General features: G+C 33.3%; 1 non-coding gene across 1 annotated transcript; it reads left to right on the top strand.

Annotated features, from left to right (window-relative positions):
- The first annotated feature begins 12,721 nt into the window (after positions 1 to 12,721).
- Positions 12,722 to 12,798, top strand: LOC131060680 (small nucleolar RNA R160). The gene has a single exon (XR_009110404.1). It is a non-coding gene; the product is annotated as a small nucleolar RNA R160 (small nucleolar RNA).
- Positions 12,799 to 13,476: the final 678 nt, after the last annotated feature.

Here is a 13,476-nt window from a genome sequence, read left to right on the forward strand (position 1 = left end):
TAGGAGGTCTCATTCCTAAAACCAGACTTAATCTCAATCTAATCAATCTTGTCAATCCAATCAATCTAATCAATCTTATCCAACCCATGCATTTCATCAACTATCTACTCTTCTATCTTTCAAATAATATTCTTCTTCTTTAGAGAGATCATTCATGCCTTTAGTGCATGAATGATCTCCCAAGGGGGCATTATCATATCAAATCTCCATATCAATTTCATATCAACACCAGCTTCATATCGACTTTTCATATCAAACTAATTATTCATATCTGGGACATCATAACGAATCTCGACATCAACTTCATATCAGTTTCATATCGACATCGGTCTCATATCAACTTTTCATATCAAAATTAATTTTTCATATCCAAGGAATCATATCGACAACTTTGGCAACAACATCATATCGAAAAATCTTGACGACAAATTAAACGTTTTCTTTCAATCAACATGTGGTCACATGTTAACTCAAAGAGGGGCAAAATGTAGACACCTAAAAGTTGCACAACAAATTAAGTGAATTTTATTCATTTAATTATCCCTATTTCTTCCAATTAATTAAATTAAGATTTAATTAATATCCCTATTCTTCTAATTAACCTATTAATCAAATTAAAGATTTGATTAAACCTCTTTCTTCTAAAAATTAATTAAACTAAGGTTTGATTAAATACCCTAAACCATATAATTAAATAAATCTTGTTTATTTAATTAAAATCCTCTTCCCATTTAGTTAAATCCCCCCACTTGCAAAATCCTAAAAATGCAAGTTGCAACCAAAATTAAAATAAATTAATTTTATTTTAATTAAATTCTTTTTTCCTCACCCAATTGCATTTTCCTACATCTCCCACTTGCCTTTTAAACCTCTTCTAGAGCCTTTTGGATTCTTCTAAATTAGCCTAATCAACTCCTAATCATGTCCTTTCCCTAAATTTGAGGAGGTCACTTCTCAAATTTGGAAGAAAGTCTTCTAAATGCATTTAAGACTTGATTTCCTTCAACAAGCTAACTTGTTGAGTTCTCCAAATTTGGAAGGACTCTTACAAATTTGTCCCCTAAGTCTTCCTAACCATTAATGGTTAAATCAACCTTCCCACATGGTTAGAGACTTTCTCTCTAACTTAACCCTTAGCTAACCCAAGGGTCTCAACAAGTACTCATGGCTTTGACCCTAGTCATCCTATTAACCCTTGCACAAGAGTTTACCCCTTAGGTAAAGGCTTTATCCATTGGTTATCCACTAACCTAACCATAACCTTACCTCCTAAGGTAACCTTCATGTTTCCTTAGACATTTAATGCCTCTTACATCTCCTCTCAAGCCCTCTCAAGGTGACATTTGTCAACTTGAGATTGGACTGAATCCCTCACATGGATTGATAACTTTCAATCCTAGCCCTTGTTGAGATTATTCAATCTCAACCCTCCATTGCCCTAATTTCCCTATAAATAGAGCTCATTCCTTCTTCAAAATATCAAGTCTTTTGTGCATCAAACTTATAGTCATTTTGCAGGTTAAGGAGCTCTCTTTGTTATCTTCAAATTTCAAGCATTCATCTCATAGCATTTTAGTTTCATTTAGCTTATATGCATATCCTTTTCTAGCTTAATTAACTCATCTAATAGCATTTAATCTTCAATTTGGAATTAACCTAGTTTCCTATCTTCATCATCTTGAGCATTTAGTCTTGCATCTTGCATTTCATCTTAATCCATCATCTTAGCACTAGGATCTTAGTTGCATCCATTTTGATCCTAGAATCATTTAAATCTCATTCTCTAGGTTCTCATCTTGAGGATCAAGTGCTCTTCCAAGTGAGGGCCACCTTGAATCTTAGAGATCTTTAGAAATAGAGGAGCATGGAACGATTTTAAAGAGTTTAGATTCATTTTTAACTGTTATGATTGATTTCTAATTCTAATGCAATGTTTCATGTGTATGTTTGAAGTGTTTTTCTCTATTGCAGGTTGATCCCACTTTTTCGGCATACAATTTGCATTCTTGTAACTTGTAACTACATGTAAACAAATTATGAGTTGAAAGACAATAGGATTGTAATTTGGAATAAGTCATAGTTAGTTGTGGAATAAGTCTTCGTTAGTTGGACTTCTCTCAATTTTTTCTTTTAGTCCCTCACCTATATATATTGGAGGGTGTGCTATGTAATTTTTATCTTTTTAGCAAATAAGTAAACTCTGCAGAAATTTACAATCATAAAGACTTTGTGTTTTATACCTATAAATTGGTTTCTCTAGCAATATCAAGAAGGGATTTTGAATTTCAAACATTGTGTTGAAACCTTGTTCTTATATACATTTTGTTCTTATGTCATAGTGGTATATTTTTCTGCATATGCTCAAGATTCTGGTGGAGTTGTTGAAAATAGATTTAACCTGATTTCTTGTAGACTTTGTGCTACAAATAGTGAGGGTTAAATTAGTATATTTAAATGTTTATAATAGAGAGGGGTTGCAAGACTCTGTACTTGTAGTTTTTCTATTTATAGTATTCTAGAGGTGTACTATATCAACAGACTTTAAGCTGTTGTAAGTTTTACATTGTTATCAAACTAGTCATTCTAGAAGGTAGATAGGAAGATAGACAAGTGAAGACTTTGAGCTTTGCTTCTACATTCCCATCCTGGGGAAGTGACAAAAGACTTTTTGCTTTCATGGAAACTTTGCTTCCTTTTATATAAGCATCTTTGTAGTTGTTGGAATTTCTTAATCTTTTGTATTTATTACTCCAGTTATAGTTTCTTTTATGAAAAGAGAAAAGAATATCATCTTTTCTGAAAAAAGAGAAAAGGATGTTGTCCCACCCAAGTTAGATTAGTGTTTATATGTTATAGTTAATTTGTAATAATAGGAAAGGGGGGGATTTTCCTTAAAATTAAGAGAGTTTTCAAGTCACACACTGTGGGTGAAACCACAATTCTGCACACCTTCCCAGGTGTACAAAATTTTCAACCAACAAAAGTAAATAATTGGGATTAATTAAATAATAAGATTATTTAATTAATATTAGAGGGAAAATGATTAAAGATTAATTAATTATGGAATCTAAGGGAAAGTTGAATTATCAACTTGAAATGGAGGAATAATGTTAATTTAGAAGAAAAAGGTTATAAAAATTATATAATTAAAATTATTTAATTAGTAAAGACGAACTATTAGTAAAATTGGTATATACAGGTGCGGGGCAATTTTAGGTGTCTACAATTAAATTGTGTATTTGATAAATAGGGTAAAGACATTTGAACAACATTTAGAGGGATCATAATTGAGTTTTCTTTCCTCATATTCCTTTGAACAATGGGAAGATAACTTGCATACTTAAATGTGGTTCTATTTCTTCCTAAGGGGAGGAATTTTGTTTATCAAGCTTGGATCATCTTATTATTCATTGTCTAGTATCTATCATCGCTATAAAGTATTCTACGTTGAGGGGGGCTACATGGTCTTTCTTCTTCTTCTTCTTCTCTTTATGGGAAGGATTTTTTCCTCAAATGGCGTTTTCTACTTCTCATATTTTAGAGAGCATATTTTTCACCTCATTTAGGGGGGAGTTTTTTCCCACAAGGTTTTATCAAGTCCTCTTTATGAGGTGCATTGTACCTAGGTACCTTATGAGGATTTGTAGTCAGGACCCACTCCTTTTCTTCACCTAAGCTATGCTTAAGGGGGGGTGTTGGTGTAAAATCATATTTAGCTAGCAACTTTCTTATGTGTCAAGGAAGTTAGAGAGGTAGGTAGGATATTTCTCCTTTACATTCACCTCTATTCCTAATGAAATACAACCTTTATTTATTCTTGCAATTTAATTTTGTGTGTTGTTTCTAGTTTACCTAGTTTCTTGGCTAATTTTTAAATATAATTAACTTTAGAATTGAAGAAGTAATGTGAAAGAGGATGAATATAAAAATTGATTTGTGTTAGTTTAAAAAAATGATCACCTTTTGTTAATCTTCCTTTATTTTCTTTTGAGTTTCACTTCGAAAGTCGTCCTTTAAATTTGATTTTTCTTTTCAATTGTGTGTTTACTTCCTTTGAACTTAAGTGATTGAACCTTGCCTTAGTTCAAAGTTCAAGTTCAATGCCCACTTTAAAGTTGGTTGTCTTTGTGGATTTGTTTCATGGTAAAGGCGAGCACTTTGTTGAAAGTTCATGTTGAACTTGAACCTTTGAACTTTCTTGGTTCAAGGTTCAAAGTTCATGTTGAACTTGAACCTTGAACCAAGAAGGTTCAAAGTTCATGTTGAACTTGAACCTTTGAACTTTCTTGGTTCAAGGTTCAAAGTTCACAGTTGGTTGTGCGTTAATTATATCTTCACTTGCTCATTGTCTTTTGTTTTTATGCCATGAAGATTGTTTTATGTTATGTTATATGTTCTTCCTCAGAGTTGAACTTTAACCTTTGAACCTTTAGGTTCTTGGTTCAAGGTTCAAAGTTCAAAATTCATAGTCTAAGGCTTCATTTAGAAGTGGTGCGCGTATAATGGATGGAAAATGATGGCGGGAAAGGGAATATTCTGGGTAGTTTGAGATGTTAGTTTCTAATTATGGCAAATAATCATGATACATCGTGTGACATGTAATGGAGTGACCCGAAATTAAATGCATGTCGGATATACATCAAATCAGGTGTCAATTCACACAAGCTTACTTAATTAGTACAGCTAGCTAGGATTTGAGTGAGATTTTATTTATTTTTTTGTAAAAGCTAGCAATGTTTCTAGTACCTTCTCAGTAGTCGTGAAAGAAAAGGAGGCCAAAGGTATTGTATCTACACTCATAAGGTTTCGAGAATTCGTTGTCAGGATCACATTAGTTTCAATTGTTTCTTCTTTTGTTGTATTTTCTTGCTCAGGAGCTAGTTGTTGTCTGTTTCCTTGTTGTTATAGTGGAATTCATTTTATTCTCGAAGTTATTTGATAAATATGAGAGGGGCCATCATGCGGCCAACTCTGTCAAAATTGGGTCATACTTCCTATTTGGTTAGCTCACTACCAGAGATGGGTGACACTTCACTAGCATAAGAAAACGTCACTAACTTCCTAGAAAGAGATAAGAATCTAGCTCAAAATTCTATGATGGAGAAAATTGTAAGAAGTGGTCTGATTGAAGCCATTGCATTTCCTGTTGCGACACCATGCCCGGAGCTAGTTTTAGAATGCATGAACCGGTATGATCCAAAACATAGGTGTATTAGGGCTATCAATGGAGAGGTGCTATTGAAAATTGACAGGGAGACTGTAATGGCAGCCATGGGAATTCCCCATAAGGAGTCTTATGAAGAATGGACCATTGGTACTTCATACTCTTTCTTTTTTGAGAAAAAGAGCACCTACAGAAGCATAATTGCTAGAAACTAGTTGTTGAAAATCCAAAAAGGAGGTTCCAGGTTATCGAGGCCACTCACTAGAGAGCATTTTATAATAGAAGTGCAGGATATTGTTATTTTGTTGAACAGATTGAAGGGAAATTCTCATGCCTTTTACTGGGAAGACTGGATGTATTTCTACATTCAATTCATGTTGAATGGAAGCGCTTATCTAGATTGGGGAAAGGTTGTTGCAGAGAGATTGCATGAGGGCTTAAACAAATTCGCAGGGATGAGCGGTTTTTATATGTCCTCGTACATGTTTTATATACTTGTCTACACTTGATATAGGAATGGCTTATACCATGAACCCTGGGTTGATGGGATAAGGGTTTATGAATACTATCCTCACCTGCAACAATAGAAATATGCTAAAAACTTCATGAGGTGGAATGATATTTTTGCAGGTAGATTGGTTCATGAGTTACAAGGTAACCTAAATAAAATATTATCAACACAAGTGATGGAGTTTGTAGGTATTTATGGTAGTTTCTTCATTCAGTTTGCTCAGTTCACCTATATTAGAGTTGGCGGCTTTCAGGGTGAACCTTTCAGGTTACCTAGGTATGCTCTAGATAGTTATGTTTTGATTGAAGTCAGTCAACAACTCTCCTACATTGATAAGAGAAGTGAAGGGAAGTCTGGGGTTGTCTTTCCAGTAGAGCTGGGATATTATAGTTGTAGATCAGTTTAAGATGCCCTAAATCTTGAATTTGAATTCAAGAATTTCAATTTATAGTATATGTCGCTAGACACAAATTTGATAGTCGAAGGTTTGTCATAGAAAAATTGAATTTTGATATTGATTTTTGTCATGAACCTCAGCTGGAAGACTACTGGGAGAACTGTGATGATGAGTTTGAGGTCAGAAAGAGATTGTGGTCTAGGTTCATAGTTCAACAAATTGTAACGATGGGTTTATTTATGAATGTCTCTGATGTACAAGAGGATGAGGGTGAAGAAGTTGTTGATGCCGAGTTCAATGAGAAGATACAGGGGAAGCCTATTCTAGAGTTGATTGGGATAGAATAGGAGATGACAGCATTCAAGCTAGAACCTTCAATGTTATTAAACGAATTGAAAGATGGCTAAAGGACCATCATTTTGGATAGCAGCCCATTTCTGTACCTAAGAGTATTAAAGTTGGTCAAAATCATGCAACTTCACAAGTATCTCTCCCCTCTTCTAACATTGCTATTGATGTTGCAGGTAATGAAAAACAAAGGACTGAGAAAATCAAAATTGCAAACTTAGGAGAAACTTCTCTGAGTTCCTCCCCTGCTCGTGTCATAAGATCACGTAGCAAGAAGAATAGTCAGACAATCCCTACAAATCCACTTGTAGTAGATTTGGACTTTGAAGAAGAAATTCACAGGATAATGGATGCCCAAATGCAGGACAAGCTCACTGCTGATGCTACTAACAAGGGAAAGGAAACTCAAAAAGTTGAGGATTTTGTAAACTCCATGGTTGTTGTTATCACTAACCAGCAATCATCTCCATCCAAGGAGACATCTATTGCCCTAAATTGTTAAGTACTTCACTTAACAAGAAAATAAATGTAATTCCAATCTCTATTCCAATGGAAGACATGGTTAGTAAATGTTTGGGGAGAACGTCAAAGTCCAAGAGACTTAAAACTGAAGCAATGATAGATGTGGATGATCAAACAGGGCATTGGATTGCAAAGGTAGCTCGACCCCCAATAGATAAAGATGTCGAGACCATCACTGAAAAAGACTTTTTTATTGAGAATATTGATTTAGGAGTGACCTCTCGAGCTGCAGATGCTAAACACCTGGAGACCTCCACCAAGAGAATTCTGACTAGGACTTGGAAGGACAAAAAGGATAAAAATGAAATGAAATAGATCATAATGCAGATGGCTCAGTACATCAATGCCATACAGGATCCCAATCCACAACCGCTTTCCCAAGTACCTTTGTCATTTGACCCAAAGTCACCAATGAACTAGAAATTGCTTGATCAGGTTCAAAGAAGTTAGATAGTAGCATATATCTTTAGTGAGTGGCTGGAATCAATTACTCAAAAAGGTACAAGCTACATTCCTGATCTGGTTAAGGTATTTGAAAGTGTAGAGTCTGTGGGCAAGGAGTTAGAAATATCAATAATCACCTGGGAAAAAGAGAAAAGAAAATGGGTAGTTGTACTGAAACAAATGAGAGATACCCAAAGGTATAGAGTCATGAACTTCCTGGCAGAAAAACCAGTGCATGCTCTTGATGACAATATGCTTTTTGTATGTAAAGAAAATATTGAATGGAGGAACTCAATTATTGAACATGGGCATGAAGAATCAATCAAACTTTTATAAGGAGTTAAAAGAACTGATTAATATTATGCAAAAAGATATGAAGTGAAAATATATTCAAATCCTGAAAGATGATAGGTAGACACTTGAAGATTCAACTAATATGATTCAAGCCTTCAAGGATCGAGTTCAACAAATCCAGGAAGCAAAATCCTTAACAATAGAGGATTTCTCAAAAATTGCATGAATTTAATCCATGCTAGTGGTTTCCTTTGATCATCTCGAGACACATAAGGGCAAGGTTATGCAGGTGAGAAAGAAGAAGGAGGTCTGGAAGCAGTGAATACTTCATATTGGTCTTTTGCATTATCAGCTCATCCTCAACTTCTCTACAACTCATTTGGAATGGCGCAATATCCATAGCACTCCTTCGCCTCAAGAGAAACAAGTGGAGGCCACGTCATCTGCAGGAGCTTGATCGCATAGCCGTTGCTTGTCGCTTATGTCGCTTTTCTTGTTTAGTAGTTGCTTTTCAGTTATAGGGATAGACTTCTTTGCCTCTCAAGGAGAGTTAATCTTTTATTCTGGTTTTAATTGTAAAAAAAATATCATAGCCTGATGGCTATATATACTTGGTTATAAGCCTTGAAAAAGGTCTGAGAATTTTTGGTTAAGATAGGACATAAGCTTTATATTTTTGCAGCACTATGTATTCTGAAGGAAAGACAATTTGATCTGTGAATGAAATTGCAACATTTTTTTGTCTTCTAAATCTATGTATTTATGAATTGAAGTGTGAATCTCTGTGAAGATTTGATTCAATTTTGGAATTTGTCATCTTTCTGATACATTGTATGTGAGTGTGCAAAAGAAAAAATTTTGAAATGTTCATCTTGCCAATTAGAGGAATGAAAGTATGTGAGCTTTTAAAAGAAACTTGTGCTTAAAAACATTTGCGGTGTCCATTTTGTGTTGACATATGAATGCTTAAGTACCTTTAATTATTTCTAGTAAAAAGTGTGCATAGATGTTGTGGAAATTTAAGTTTATTGAAAATCATTCTTGGGGAGTTGTACTCGTATGCAAAGTTTAACCGTTTAAGCAGTTATCCGAGTGTTGGTGTGTTTTGTCTTTTGTGTATGGGCATGCAAAAGTTAAAGAATTAAAATGTGTAAGAGAAAAATCTATTAACCAACACCTTTAAATACAAATTATCATTAAATTCTATGTAGACCTATAAATCTATGCAAATCAATTTTGCACATAAGGATCATATATGTGACATTTTAGCCTAATTTATAGCTAGCACATTATGTAGTTATGCTCTCTAACTCACTAAATTATTACTTACTCTATGGTTTCATACCTTGTAAATCCTATTACATACTCTATGGTTCCAAAATCCTTGGAAATTGTCCTTAGGCAATTAGGTGTATTGGAAAAATAATTTTTAATAATTTTTTGTTAGTATTATTTTCATAAGGGGTTTGAGTTTCACTAATAGCGATAAAGGTGACTTGTGGACATGAATATTTAGTATTATTTTCCCCACATGTGGATGCCTAGAATAGGATGGTTAATGACAAAAGAAGTAGACAAATAAGTAATTGTTGGGCTTCCCCAAATGGGTTCTTGGAAAGAGGTAGTGGGTGTCTCTTGGTATTCCATTTTTTTTGCATTTAATGTAATGTTTATCTTCTAAGCTTGGGTAGCTAAATTGGAGGGAACTTATTGGAGTAAAAATTGGTGTCCTTTCACATTCCAAGTAGGCAATCCAAGGGGTTGGTATATTTGGAATGAGATTCTTCTTTGGAAGCCTTGTTTTGGTGCTTTAGAGATCTTGGAATGTCTATATGAACAACTCCTTGGATGTAGAATTTAATGAGGAATAGTTGAATGTTGATTTACTCTACATGAATAATGATAGGTTAAGGCATAAAGAGGTTGTTTGAATATGTAAACATGTGTTGTCATGTTGAAGGAAAGAGGATAATGGAAGTGAATACATATTGCAATCCCATTTATTTGAAAATTATGCATACTTGGCCTCTCTTCTTGGTGAAGTTTTTTTCTCGCAAGGGTTTCGACACATAAATCCTATGTTATGTGATTGTTTTATGTTTTTTATTTATGCCTCTTTGTTTCTATCTTATGATGATGTTATGCTTTATTATGATGGCTAATTTTTAGCATCATAAAGAAGATGGATTTAATCGTGCAGTAATTCTATATTAAGGCAACTTAATTTTCATATTTTTCATATTGTAATAGTCCAAGCCTTGTATCTTGTCCATTGAAGTCATATCTTGATTATTTGGACAAGGATTAAAATTTCCAACCTTTTGTAAATTAGAGCTTTTATATTTCTCAACAAATTTCTATATAACAATAGGTTTAACACAATGCAAAATCAAATACATGGTTCATGCAAATGCAACTGTAAAGGTTTTAAAATAGTTTTTCAATCAAAGATATTAAGTTTCCACTGTTCGTTATGAATATTATGATAAGCTTCTGGATTCAACTGTGTGTATTTTGTTTGCATCAACGTTTAAGACCAAACTCCATGATCCATCATTAGGATGAGAGAGAGTCATTGAGAGTTTTTCAATGTTATTTTTCTTGTAACTTTAATAAGCAAGCATGAACATAAAACTTAAATTACTAATATATATCATAGAACGATTCTTTATTTTAAATATGTGAATGGACTATGAATAAGGTTGTTGCTTGCTCCTTGGGAGAACAAAGTCAAATATAGATGTAAATATGTTATTTTAACAACATCCAATATTTAGGGTTTAACAATAATTGTATTACTACCTACAATAATTTAAGCCCTCTCGACTAACTTATTAAAAATTATTCTACTTATCAATCATCTACAAACACTTCATGTCCTAGTCATTATAAGAAAATAATTACCAACCTCCTTGAAGATAAACTAATCAAATAAAACACTCTTACAATAAATATATAAATATTTTTTTTATCTTCTTTGAAAATATACGTATTTCCAAGAACATGAAATGTTGTACACTAGATAATCAAATTCATAAGCTTCTATTCATATCTTTATTGCAAAGTTAATTTGTTATAATAAAACATACTATCTAATAAAATCCCACACAATTTCTTTACAAGCTTTATCTCCAAAATTCTCAACCCTAAAAAATGAAAAACAAATTACATTATATATAATCCATCTTTTGAAAAAACACACCAACTATTATATTTTTTCTTAAAAAATAAAAAATAACACACCATTGAGAATCTTCCAATTTCATCAAGCTTTCAAATTTGAAATTTGTCATCTTTTATTCTACTTTTCAGACATTATTTTAAAATCTACAACTAAAAATATGTAAAATCTCAACTCCCAAAAGCTATAAACTTTGATCAAAGTATCTGACCTCTCATTTTTTTAAACTAGAATTATGAGACAACTCTACACTCTAGAAATTGCTACACCATTTTCAACTACTTTCAAGGCCACATTCCCTCATTTAAAGTTTAAAAACCCAATTTAAAAAATCTTTCCAAGATTTCAATAAATATTTTAAAAATTTAATATCTCACTATCTATGTAAATTTTTAGATCTAAATGTGTTCATTTAGCAACATTTACTAAAAATATTTTTTTACTATTTATAGACACACACAAAATTTGACTTTACCAGATCATTTTAGGAGATCTTTTATGCAAACCTGACACTTTACAAGCTTGGAAACATTAATATTGACCAACTTTGACACAGAGACAAACTTTTTTGCTATTGACATATTTTGGACAAATTATAACACCAAAATAAATAAGAAATTGTGTACTCTCTCCAACTGGATGTAAGGAAGAGTAAATGAGCATACTTTAGCATATCACTATATAATCATATGAAGACATTCTCTGAAAATAAATAAAAAATATGGAACTTTCATTTTCACAAATGTTTTTGATTAAGAAAGTAGCAAAATAAGGTAGACCACAAAAGAGACAACAAAACAAGGATGCAAACCCAGAACAAAACAAAGTCAGACAAGTCAAGGAAAAAAAAACATGTCAAACGAGCAACAACCCAAACCCAAATCAAAGATGGGGAGAAATGCTCACCTTCAACACCAAAAAAAACAAAGTCCAACAAGCCAAAAAAAAAAAAAAATGTCAAACGAGCAACAACCCAAAACCCAAATCAAAGATGGGGAGAAATGCTCACCTTCACAAATGTTGAATTAGTAAAATTGAAAACTATTTTTTAAATAATAATAAACAAAACAAAGACGACCATGTGAGTGGTTCGGGGAGGATTATGTAACTATTTATAGCATTATCCAATCTCGTCATGAGTAACTAAATGTTTGCTGTCTGTCTCCTTAGGGTTTGAGATGACTTACATAAACCCTAGCTTCTATCTTTTCTTCAAACCCTAACGTTTTGCTTACGCGAATCATCTTTAGTCGTAGGCAAGATCTACGCCGAGATTAATGGAGGGGCAGCTGCAGGCGTCCTCAAAAGTATTTGAAGCAGCCATTACGGCACTTTTATTACTTAAATGAGTACTTTTTTTCCCTTTTCTTGTTTGTTTCTGTTTTTCTTTTTCGTTTAGTTTTTACTGGTTTATGCTGTTGAATCATATCACAGAGAAGGCCATTTCAATTTACTCCTTTATTCCTTGAGATATTTTTTCTAGTTCGCCTGAGAAGCGCATCAATTAGCCCCTTGATTTATAGAGCAATGAATATTAGGGAAACTCTGGGAAAAGGTTAAGATGCAAAATTAATCTTTGCTGGTTGTACGATACCCATGGCTTGTGAAAGTAACACAGCCACGGCCCTTCGCCATCAGACATTGCTGTTTTGTTTTTAATATCACAAGATTAGTGCGTTTGTGTGTTTTTCTGTTATTAAAGACAGTTTTCCAGTAATGATTTTAGTAAGCAAGGGTTAGGGTATTTATTTTGTTCGTTTGTTCTGGCTTTCTCTTTAAGACGTTGAAAATTAGGTTCAGGGTTGCAGGTGTAAGTTATATATGTCTTAATAGAATCGTATTTACTATTTGGAACGGAAGGGCGAAATGATGATTCTGTAAACTGATTCATGATGTTTCAAAATGGAAAAACAAGTCTTCAAAGTTTTCTGATCGCCCTGTGGATTACAAATATGATTATGTGATGAGTTCAAATCCCATTACGTAAGCTAATGAAATAAGCACAATCCGATTGTTGCACCATTCCGAATGAGAAAATAGAGTAAAATTTACAGATTCAAGGGATTGCGGCTTTTGATTAATTTGCATCGAAATCAACGAACTTTATAAACACTACCATATATATCTTTTATAAATAAAATGAAATAGATTAATTAATTTTATATGGTTAATATTTATTATAATTTAGTTTTATTTTAGAATATCATATGATTTGGATGAAAAAAAATAATACAAGTTTTTTTTAAATGTAGATTTAAAAACATAATTTTTTAAATTAGAAGTTTTTAAAAAATTTCGGCCAGCTTGGCCACCAGGGGTGTCACGACATCCACTTCAACAAGGTACGAGGGTTCGAACTTGGGACCTCCATATTAACACGGAGTGTTGGGTCATCGCCTTTTTAAATAATGGTTTGAACCAAGGATGTAAGCACTACAGGCCCAAGGTAAGGGTATTTTATTTTTAATTAACACGGTAGAGACGAACCCGTGGGGGTTTGAACCTAGGTTGTAGGCACTACAAGCAAGAAGCCCCATCATTTCACCAAAGGGTTGTCCCCTCAAAACAATCTCTCAATTATGGTTTGAACCAAGGATGTAAGCACTACAGGCAAG

The sequence above is a fragment of the Cryptomeria japonica genome, chromosome 10 (assembly GCF_030272615.1).
Source record: "Cryptomeria japonica chromosome 10, Sugi_1.0, whole genome shotgun sequence".
NCBI classification, from domain to species: Eukaryota; Viridiplantae; Streptophyta; class Pinopsida; order Cupressales; family Cupressaceae; genus Cryptomeria; species Cryptomeria japonica.